This window comes from Salmo salar, chromosome 20 (assembly GCF_965601325.2).
Source record: "Salmo salar chromosome 20, fSalSal1, whole genome shotgun sequence".
Taxonomy (NCBI): domain Eukaryota; kingdom Metazoa; phylum Chordata; class Actinopteri; order Salmoniformes; family Salmonidae; genus Salmo; species Salmo salar.
Genome location: NC_138310.1, coordinates 20,653,068 through 20,664,097, shown reverse-complemented (window position 1 = coordinate 20,664,097; position 11,030 = coordinate 20,653,068). Strand labels below are relative to the sequence as shown.

At 41.1% G+C, this 11,030-nt stretch overlaps 1 long non-coding RNA gene across 1 annotated transcript; it reads left to right on the top strand.

The window, feature by feature from the left end:
- Positions 1-774: 774 nt before the first annotated feature.
- On the top strand, positions 775-6,855 carry LOC106579921 (uncharacterized). The gene is made up of 3 exons (XR_001322768.3): positions 775-5,959; positions 6,296-6,426; positions 6,717-6,855. It is a non-coding gene; the product is annotated as an uncharacterized LOC106579921 (long non-coding RNA).
- Positions 6,856-11,030: the final 4,175 nt, after the last annotated feature.

Sequence of the window (11,030 nt, the reverse complement as noted above, 5' to 3'; positions counted from 1 at the left end):
GCCCGTTGGGAAGTTGCAGCGATGAGACAAGATTGTAATTGAAATTGAGATTAAATAATAATAATAATAATAATTGTCATCCAGTAGCCTTTGATTCAATTTCCAATATCCTCGCCCTCATTGAAATTCTGTAAGAGTAATGTATATACCAATTATTTGATGGTCAAACCGCATTCTGTCCCCAATCAACACTTTTTTAACTTTCTGTGCCAGCGAAAATGACATAATAAAGTAGTTAAGATGATTTAATGTTTGTATAAACATTTGCCTGATGTTGCAAGAACGTTCCTAGAACACATTTAATCTGTTCATTAAAGGTTCCCAGAATGTTTCATTAGGTTGTGGGAACAGACTGGTGAGAACAATGTGGGGACATCATAAAATATACTGTATGTTCCCAAAACACAAAAACTGTCCAGTTGTGCAGATTATTCTAGAATGTTTATTTTAGGATGTAAAAAACATTCATCTGATGCTACAAGAACATTCCCAGAACACATTTAATCTGTTCTTTAAAGGTTCCCATAATGTATAATTAGGTTGTGGGAAGAGGCTTGTGAGAACAATGTGGGGACGTCACAAAATAAACTCAGCTAAAAAAGAAATGTCCCTTTTTCAGGACCCTGTCTGTCAAAGATAATTCGTAAAAATCCAAATAACTTCACAGATCTTCATTGTAAAGGGTTTTAACACTGTTTCCATGCTTGTTCAATGAACCATAAACAATTAATGAACATGTACCTGTGGAACGGTTGTTAAGACACTAACAGCAATTCATGTCACAGTTATGAAAACTTAGGACACTAAAGAGGCCGTTCTACTGACTCTGAAAAACACCAAAGAATAATGCCCAGGGTCCCTGCTCATCTGCGTGAACGGGTCTTAGGCATGCTGCAAGGAGGCATAAGGACTGCAGATGTGGCCAGGGCAATAAATTGCAACGTCTGTACTGTGAGATGCCTAAGACAGCGCTACAGTGAGACAGGACGGACAGCTGATCGTCCTCGCAGTGGCAGACCACATGTAACAACACCTGCACAGGATCGGTACATCCGAACATCACACCTGCGGTGTGATGGCAGCAACTGCCCGAGTTACACCAGGAATGCACAATCCTCCATCAGTGCTCAGACTGTCCGCAATAGGCTGAGAGAGGCTGGACTGAGGGCTTGTGGGCCTGTTGTAAGGCAGATCCTCACCAGACATCACCGGCAACAATGTGGGCACAAACCCACCGTCGCTGGACCAGACAGGACTGGCAAAAAGTGCTCTTCACTGACGAGTCGCGGTTTTGTTTTTCATCAGGGGTGATGGTCGGATTTGCGTTTATCGTCGAAGGAATGAGCGTTACACCGAGGCCTGTACTTTGTAGCTGGATTGATTTCGAGGTGGAGGGTCCGTCATGGTCTGGGGCAGTGTGTCACAGCATCATTGGACTGAGCTTGTTGTCATTGCAGGCAATCTCAACGCTGTGCGTTACAGGGAAGACATCCTTCTCCCTCATGTGGTACCCTTCCTGCAGGCTCATCCTGACATGTCCCTCCAGCATGACAATGCCACCAGCCATACTGCTCGTTCTGTGTGTGATTTCCTGCAAGTCAGGAATGTCAGTGTTCTGCCATGGCCAGCGATGAACCCGGATCTCAATCCCATTGAGCACATCTGGGACCTGTTGGATCGGAGGGTGAGCGCTAGGGCCATTCCAGGAACTTGCAGGTGCCTTGGTGGAAGAGTGGTGTAACATCTCACAGCAAGAACTGGCAAATCTGGTGCCGTCCATGAGGAGGAGATTCACTGCAGTACTTAATGCAGCTGCTGGCCACACCAGATACTGACTGTTACTTTTGACTCCCCCCTTTGTTCAGGGACACAATTTAAAATGTATGTTAGTCACATGTCTGTGGAACTTGTTCAGTTTATGTCTCAGTTGTTGCATCTTGTTATGTTCTGTCACGTCCTGACCAGTATAAGGGTTAATTGTTATTGTAGTTTGGTCAGGACGTGGCAGAGGGTATTTGTTTTATGTGGTTCGGGGTGGTGGTTTTTGTAGAAGGGCATTTGATTTATGTATTCCGGGGGTTTTGGGCACTGTGTCATATTCATGTATTTCTATGTTTTGTCTAGTGAATCTGTTTCTATGTTTAGTTAATTGGGGTTGGGACTCTCAATTGAAGGCAGGTGTTGTCTCTTTGCCTTTGATTGAGAGTCCTATATATTAGGGTGTGTTTGGGTTTGTATTTTGTTTTGCCTGTTTCTTGTTTAGCGTGAGTAAGCCTTACAAGACTGTTGTGTTGATCGTGAGTTCGTTGTTTGTTATTTTGGTGTTCATATTTGGAGTAAATAAAACGTCAAGATGAGCATCCACAATCCTGCTGCATTTTGGTCCTCCTTTCCCAACGACAACCCGTGACATGTTCAAACAAATATTTACACATGTTAAGTTTGCTGAATATAAACACAGTTGACAGGGAGAGGACGTTTCTTTTTTTGCTGAGTTTATATGTTCCCAAAACACAAAAACTGTCCATTTGTGCAGATGATTCTACTAAATTTCTATAAAGGGGGCAAAATACATTTGTCTTATATTACAAGAATGTTCCCAGAACACATTTAATCTGCTCTTTAAAGGTTCCCAGAATGTTTCATTAGGTTGTGGGAACATTGTGTGGACATGACAAGAGATATGTTCCCAAAACACAATAACTCTCCAGTTATGCCGATTACCACAATGTTTATTTTAGGTTGCATACAAAAAAATTGCAAGAAAATTCCCACATTGTGGGGATATGACAAGATATAACAAAACACAAAATATGCTCAGTTGTGATGACATTCAGATAATGTTTGTATCAGGGTGCACAAAACATTCCTTTGATATTGCAAGAATGTTGACAGAACAGTCTTTCTGAGTTCTGTAAAGCATCCTAGAATATTTAATTTGGTTGTGGGAACAGTGTGGGCACATTACAAGAGATAGGTTCCCAAAACACAAAATATGCTCAGTTGTGATGACATTCATACAATGTTTAAGTTAGGTTTCAGAAGACATTCCCTTAATGTTATAAGAATATAATAAGTATGTTTTTATGATGTTCATAGCATCGTTGTTTTAGGTCTAAAATAATATGCCATTGATGTTCATGCAATTTGATCTTGTCTTGGAGTCAAGCCCCCCCCCACTTTCATGATAATTTAGAAAATGTTAGATTTAAGTTTTACCAAATAATATCACAACATTCTCAGCATTAAAATGTGTAGCTACTTAAAGCATAAGAAAGCAGATTGGAAAACATCTCCATTATGTTTCAAATCAGATATAATGGCAATTTGCATTTGAGGACTGTATTTTAGGTGATAAAGAGACACATGGCATTTTAATTTCATTCATATGACATTTGAACAGCATTTAATCATACAAACAAAACCATATTTTTTACACTTCAAATGTTGACAATTTGCACATGTGGGGTTTGAACCTTCAATGTTTAGTTCCTAGCTGGGTTGTTTATCCTCTGCACCCACAGGGAAGCACTCCTATCTTTTTTTTCAGGACAGTCCAATATATTGCCATGGTCAATCAGGAATTCCGTGCTTCCTGTTTAGCCTTCTTAGACATAACTAACCCAGGGAAATACTGGTAACTGGGTTATTCATCATCATGCACCCACATTTAAAAAGTAGCCAAGACTATGAGTGCTGACCAAGGATCACTTTTGCTTTTCAGATCATGAAAAATATGCCAAGGGGGACCATATCCATCATCTCAAAAAAGGAATTATGTTGAGTGCATTTTTTAGAGTTGAATTGTTTTGTAAATGTTTTAGTTTTAACATTTAGTCTAAATTATGCATTTCTGACTGGATTTTCTAAATCTGGACGAAATACAGATGCCCTCTCTTTTATTACAGTGTATCTGAGCCTCAATTTCACAGGTTTTTGGTCAAAGTAAAAGTGGGATTAAACCTACAATCTTCAAATCTGCAGCCAGAATATTAACTCTCTGTTCCACCAGGGGATATCTGGGGCCTTGGGGGTTTCTTTTTTTTGTCAAATATGGTCCAACAGGACACAGAACACAATTTCTGAGTTGTTAAAATGTTCCCATCCTCTTCGAATGCTGTGTTCTTGTAACACTGTATTTTATGATTTTCTTTCTTCATCACGTGTTGAAAGTCTTATAAAATGTGATTTTCAAATTGAGAAAAGGTAAAAGGTTTTCTTATTTAGTTTGAATGTTCTGAGTCTGTATTTAAGAAGCATATTAATTGACAGTAATACAAGTTATTTAAAGGAAGTTCTATGACTCAGTCGCCAGTTGTGCAGTGTTTCCTCCGACACATTGGTGCGACTGGCTTCCGGGTTAAACGAGCAGTGTGTCCTCCGTGTTTCGGAGGACGCATGGCTCTCGATCTTCGCCTCTCCCGAGTTAGTACGGGAGTTGCAGCGATGGGACAAGACTATAACTATCGATTGGATATCACGAAATTGGGGAGGAAAAGGGGTAAAAGCACAAATATATATATATACACATTAATAATATATATATATACACATTAAATCCCATAGTGGATATTTTGCATGTGAAAGATGTCAGATTAAAGGCTCTTGGAATGGGTGTGTAGTGTTGCACTCTGAGAGGACACATTCAGTGAGAGATTATGCTGATTTTAATAACTTGGTCTACATGGCTAGACATCAGGTAGCTACATCTCCATTGATAGACGCTAGAGTTATTTGTATTTCAGGGTTTCCATTAGGTTTTATGCATATTGTGTGCTTGTGTGTCATGAGGAGGATATTGATTTTCCTTAAACGAGGCCCTAGAACATGCAGACTTTCTTCCTCTCAGAAAACCAAGTTGTCAGAGGCTCAAATCTCCTTTCAAGGCTTATTGCCGAAATAATTTTCCCGACAACCTCGGTCACAGGGAGAACTTGACCGATGGAAAGCCACTGAGTACAGGCAGTATTTGCTCTTCACCGGCCCCATAGTATTGAAGGATGATATTTCCAGTGTAGCCATGTAATTTAGCTAGATTCAGATGACAGGTGGCATTACCTTGATGATGCCAAACAGCTGCTGATGCGCTTTGTTGTGATGAGCAAGAGTGTCTATGGTGATACATTTACAATGTACATGGTCTCACTCACTTGGTAGATGTTGCATTTCACAACTGCTCACTCAATGACCTTATTCGCTCCGATTTTGAGAACCATTTGCAGTGGTTTAAACGTGCAATCAAAAGCCCACATTATCCATTGGTACAAGTGACGAGACGACTGTCTGAATCAAGCCAAGTGAAACATACTGTCAAGAACATCCAAACATACATCAAGAATAACATGCGAGATGGTTGTTTCCTCCTCCAGGACAAATGTGACTCAAATGTTTGCAATTATGGCTTATATTATATTGTTTAATAATGTCTATTTCTCCAGGTTCTAATCTCAGAGGATGTGGGCCAGAGCAGTGTGGATGGAAAATGAGAAGGATGTAGAAGGTATTATTCAGGGCACTGGATAAAAGACTGTGTGGTGGCCCCCAAATAAATAGGACAAAGCAATAAAGGATTGGTCCACAACCTCTCTTATGATGATAAAACTGACATCAGCTAAATAGCAGATACATTATACTTGATAATGCAATAAGTTAAAACTGCTGTTTGTTAAAATTGACTGTTAAATGTTTAAAGCCTCACCCCACTATTCAGAATCAAAACAGCAATGTGAAGACGTCGAAATCACCGAAGTCAGTGAAGTAGAGGAGACCCCCCCACCCCCCAAGAGAAACCAAAAGAAAACTACATTGAAAGAATGTATAACTGGTATGTTGAAACACACATTGACAGTTTGTGTACATTCAATTTACTTGGCTTTTTTTTCTCTGTATGTTGTTGTATATTTAGAATTTCATGATTATTGCAACCTCCCACCGCCAGCCACTACTGCCTCCAAGTTCTGTAAGTACGGTAGCCTGCAATGCTGATTACTAATAGAGCCCTTGTCCCTAAACCCTAGCCATTGAACAACCTCCTTGCCTGTTGACAGACTGGGAGGATTTTTTACCGTATTACTGTACTTTAACTGATCATTTTAAATCTGAGCTGAAATCCATCTGGTTTTACAGGCTAGTGGGTAGGGGCTTGGGAGGTTAACTTTGGCATGTAGTAGAATTTTGGTTTAGTTTGGTAATGTGTTTAGGTTGACTTTTTAAAAGTCCACTTCAATAAAACTTAAATACATAACAAATGTGTGTAGAAAAAGGCTGGATGTTATTTTACACTGTTTATTTTCAGGCAAAGGTTTACAACCTACCGAAATATGCTCTGAAACACTTGAAAACCCGTGCCACTGCTACCAAGAAGCAAAAGGCTAAAACGCAGCACAAAGTCACCAACTAATGACAGTGAGGACGACCCTTCACAATGTAAGCCAACTCCTTATTCTTGATCATTGTATTTGAGAAAGGTATTCTAATTGTAAAAGTTCACATGGCTTATCCCTGGAGAATGAGTCCTCGAGGTCTCCTTCTGCCTTCTTAATTGAGGGATCCCCCACACCAAATCGCTACAAAGAATCAGAATCTCACCATTTAGAATTTTGGTTTAAAGTTTGGTAGAAATTAGATTGTGTTTAGGTTGCCTTTAAGGTTGCATTACAAATGTGTGTAGAAAAATGCTGGATGTTATTTTACACTTGCATATGTTATTTTTTTAGGCCTATCCAAGCCCAACTAAAATCTGCTCCCAAGTGCAAGAAAGCAAAAAGCTAAAACACCCAGCAAGCCACCAAGTATTGGTGGTGAGGGGAAATGGCAAACTAAAATGCCACACTAATGGAGAATGATTTTCTAAAATACATGGTGAGAAATGAAATGTTTCATCGGTATGAGTTGAATGACATTATATTGCCATGTAGTAATGGATGGAAAAACCCTGTACATGTGTAATGCATTAATGTTCTTTTGTGAAGTTACAGATATCTCAGATCTCAAAGCTGGAGGGGAAAGACATCCCGGACCGGGTGAAGAGAACAATGCATTGGTAAACTATTAGCATATTTCCTTTTTTCATTTTACATGACATTTAAATACCTTCTCTAACTAATATTTGTTTTCCCTCTTTACAGCAGGTTGGCATCTTGGTGAATCAAAGGCTACAGAGGCAGAAATACTACATGTGATGTCAACCTGCCTGAAATATGCACCTGACCGCAAGGGGGGCAGTGGGAGGGCCAATGAGGAAGGAGATGAAAGAGTTCTTACGAAGTTAAAAGCATCAAAGCCTTTTCCGACAGTGACGTTTTTGGGGTTTATTTTATATCTAATTTGTGTTTTCAGAAGCCTGTGCCAGAAATGCATAAAAAAAAAAAATAAATGATGGCTTGTACATCTATTTTGTGGTGCAATTTTTTTTCTTAATTTAAACCGTTCTTGACTTTGACAAAATACATTTGCATAACAGTTTTGACATGGACAAAGGTTTACACAATGCTTTTCCAAGTTTCTGCTCTAATTGTGTTTCACAAAATGGCAATAGCCAACAGAAGTATAGACCCTAAGTCTGGAACATTTTGCACCATGAGTGGAATTGTATTATACATATCAGGGTGCTGTTCAAGAATGCAGTTTGTTTTCCTATTCTTAGCTCAGGCTCTTATCCTTATTTAATGTAAAGAAGCCTACATCAACAAATGGCAACTACTTCTAAACATCTAATCAGCGCACTTCATGGATTGGTCATAATCCCTGTTGAATTCATGGTGTGTTTAGGTCAAATCAGATCACAATGTGTTCTCAACCTCATCCTAGTATTTAAATGTAGTTGATTATTAGTTGAGTATAGTACTTAACCTCTATAGTACCGGAAATACAAAAAGAACTGTTGGCTGTCTTTTTCAGTGGGTGAATAAAGGTTGAAATCTCATTGATCAACGTCTCAACCAAATATTGCCCAAATGTCCACGTTGAAATGACATGGTGTCCCCAGTGGGGTGTGTCTGCACCCCTCCTCTGACCTCTACACCCACCCTGCTGCCAGCCCTACACCCCTCGCCCCACACCCCTCGCTACACAAATATACAGCAGGGTCTAGGCCTGTTTTCCTTCCTCTTCCTCCTGGTGCCTTCACCAGGCCTGATGCCCTTGACTTTGTGCTTGTCTAGGATGCAAATTCACAGAGGTTAGGATAATAAACACAGCACTGATGGGCTAGGGCTCGGAGGAGGCCACACTTCCTGACTCCCCAAACAGGCTTCTGGGAGAAATCACAACAGAGACACAGAGGGGGAGAAAGACAGGCAGGCAGGAGGACTTAGGAATGTAATGCATGACTTACCCACCAGGTCAGGAAGGAGACCTCATCTAGCATCTCCCTCTGAGTAATCTCTATAAGAGCCTCTGCTCCTTTTTAAAATGTTCTGCTCATTAACGTTAAAAAAAGAGAGAGCTTTCACCACTTTCACTGGCTTTGTATCTTTTGTGCTGTGTGAGTTTGCCAGAGTTCGTACTTAAAGCCCGTTTGTGCTTTCCTATTCAGGGAACATCACACAACAGCTCCACAGTATTTCAATCTGGAGTTAATATCATGTCTGAATAAAATATCAGACAAGCTTTGAGCCAGCTATGCAAAGTCCCTGTGTTCTTTGTGTGGGTGGGTGGAGAAGATAAGGATCAATGCACATGCTTGTCAGTCTTCGCGGTGCTGATGGCTGCTCCAGCATGTTGAGGTTGTGGGGTTATGAGTGGGGTTATATGGTGGATCAACCACAGTTCTTTCTGGGGGTTTGGCAGATGCACCATGCAGCCTGTGTTGGTCCCATTAGACATTTGGCTGAATAGTCACTCTGTGATCATTAACACAAAAGATCATTAGGATTCCTGAGATACCTCGACACGGGAAAAACCCAGCAGCTGAACAGAGCAGCCTCAACAACAAAGGGCGGGGACTTGGCCAAGTTCAAACGAACTACAGAAACCTCTCAGTGGGCAATTAGGGCTCTCCAACTTTTATTTTTTCTCTGGCGACCAGATCTGGCCCTGCTAGAGGAGGGAGGGAGTCTCTGGTGTGTGGAAGGTGATGGGGAGGATGGAAAGGGGGCACCAATTTCTGCCCCAGTTAAAGAGAAGAGAAGGGGGTCAGCGGTGTGAGCGGAGGAGGAAGGAGGAAGGGGAAAGGGGAAGGAGAGACTGCTACAGCTGCCGCTATGCTTCATCTGGGCAATTAGCTGTTATCAGCTCTCTCAGCTCCCTGGGTGTTCTGAGACCCAACTTTCACATGCTGGCACTTCACCAGATATCTCTCATCCCCACATCACACACACACACAACTCCACAGGGACACACAGAAACTTTCAGACAGAGAGAGAGAGAGACACACTCAGAGCAGAGGCACATGGACAGAAACATACTCATAAAGTACAGACTTTTAAAATTCCAAAGGAAACCTCGAGCAAAAATATGAATTTATATGGGAGAGCTAAAAGTTACAGTTATATACGTTTCATTTTTTTAAACCACGCCCATCATCATCATATTTCCCAGCATGCTCTATTGCAGGTAGATTTTTTTTAATTGTTTGTGTCAATATCTAGGTTTTTTCATGTACATTGATTGATACAAATAATCTTATGCAACTCAAATATAAATAACATAAACTATTACAATCTGTTACTTGGACATATTGCATCCGTTACTGAAATGGTTGCTCCAGTTTAGATGTTTAAGGTAGTCTCATATCTTAGCATACTTTTAACCCTGGCAGTCATGTCAAATGTTGGATATGCCCACCCTGGTTGTATTCCAATAGGAATTACAACACATCACTTTGTAAGCCAGCATAATGTGACATGCAGGCCTGATAACAAAGAGGTTCGGGCCACTGTATTAGGGTAAAACTAGGCCCACAAAATAATGCCTTAAAATATGTATTGTATTGTCTTAAAGAATTACATTTTAATGACAACATATTCACTTAGGATCTCACTTGATGAAGGCCACAGGACTGAAAATGAATGAATGCAACAACCATGTCTCTGTCACTAGTAAATACATTCATATGTGGTTCTGGTAACTCTAAAATTCACTTGAAAGGCACCCTGGGAAATATGCAAATAAGGCTTACAATTCTAAAGAAGGGCTATTCGATTCCGGTCCTGAGGGCCGAAACATTTCTGGTTTTGGATTATTGTATGGTTCTTCAGAGACCCTAAATTGGTTCCCTTACGGCATCACTCTCAAGACCCTTATTCAGTTCCAACTTGCACCTTTATTGTTAAGAGTGTATGCTACATATGATTGATGAAGGCATTCCTCATTGGTGTTACAGTCTTATATCTCAAAGTCTAAGAGGTGCAACTGGTATCTGGTGGTTAACTGTAGAGTGTGGTCTCTATGGGCCTCTTTCTTTAGGCTGTAGCTCGGATTGTCTTCTAGAGGGTTGTCACATGTTGCACACATGTTCGTCCAGCCTTGTGAATCACCCTTTGTAAGGAGCGGCATCCTTCACGGCAGTTGGTGTATTTCCCCTTGTTAAAAACTCTGACCTCGCCACCTTTCCCCCCTGATTGAAATGATATCACCTTCCAGTAGATATGGGACAACATAGGTGTATGTGTGGGTGCATGTTACTGTTGGTCTCCATTAACACAAAATGCAAGCTTCTTTTCAAGTGGTGCTATGTTTTAGCACTTCTATCCTGAAGTTTCAAGCAAAGCACCGAGCACTCTCAAGGGCACTCATAGAATGGACAGGTGTAGTAGATGGGGTCAACAGAAGGGGAGGGGGAGGGCTCACCTTCCCAGGCCTGCAGGGACTGATCCTCTGGACGCAGAGAGATTACCATGGCACTGGGCCGACCCAGCCTGCATCTGCCTCACAGTATGAGGGATTAGCTAGGGTACAGGCACACCACAGAAATTCAATCAGAGAGGGAACACTGCTGCACCCAGACAGCAGCTACAGCTGACAGTAGCTGCCCCAGTGGAGCACAGCACCCCTCTTTCCAGGCCAGGAGTTACCACCAGCTCTATTGG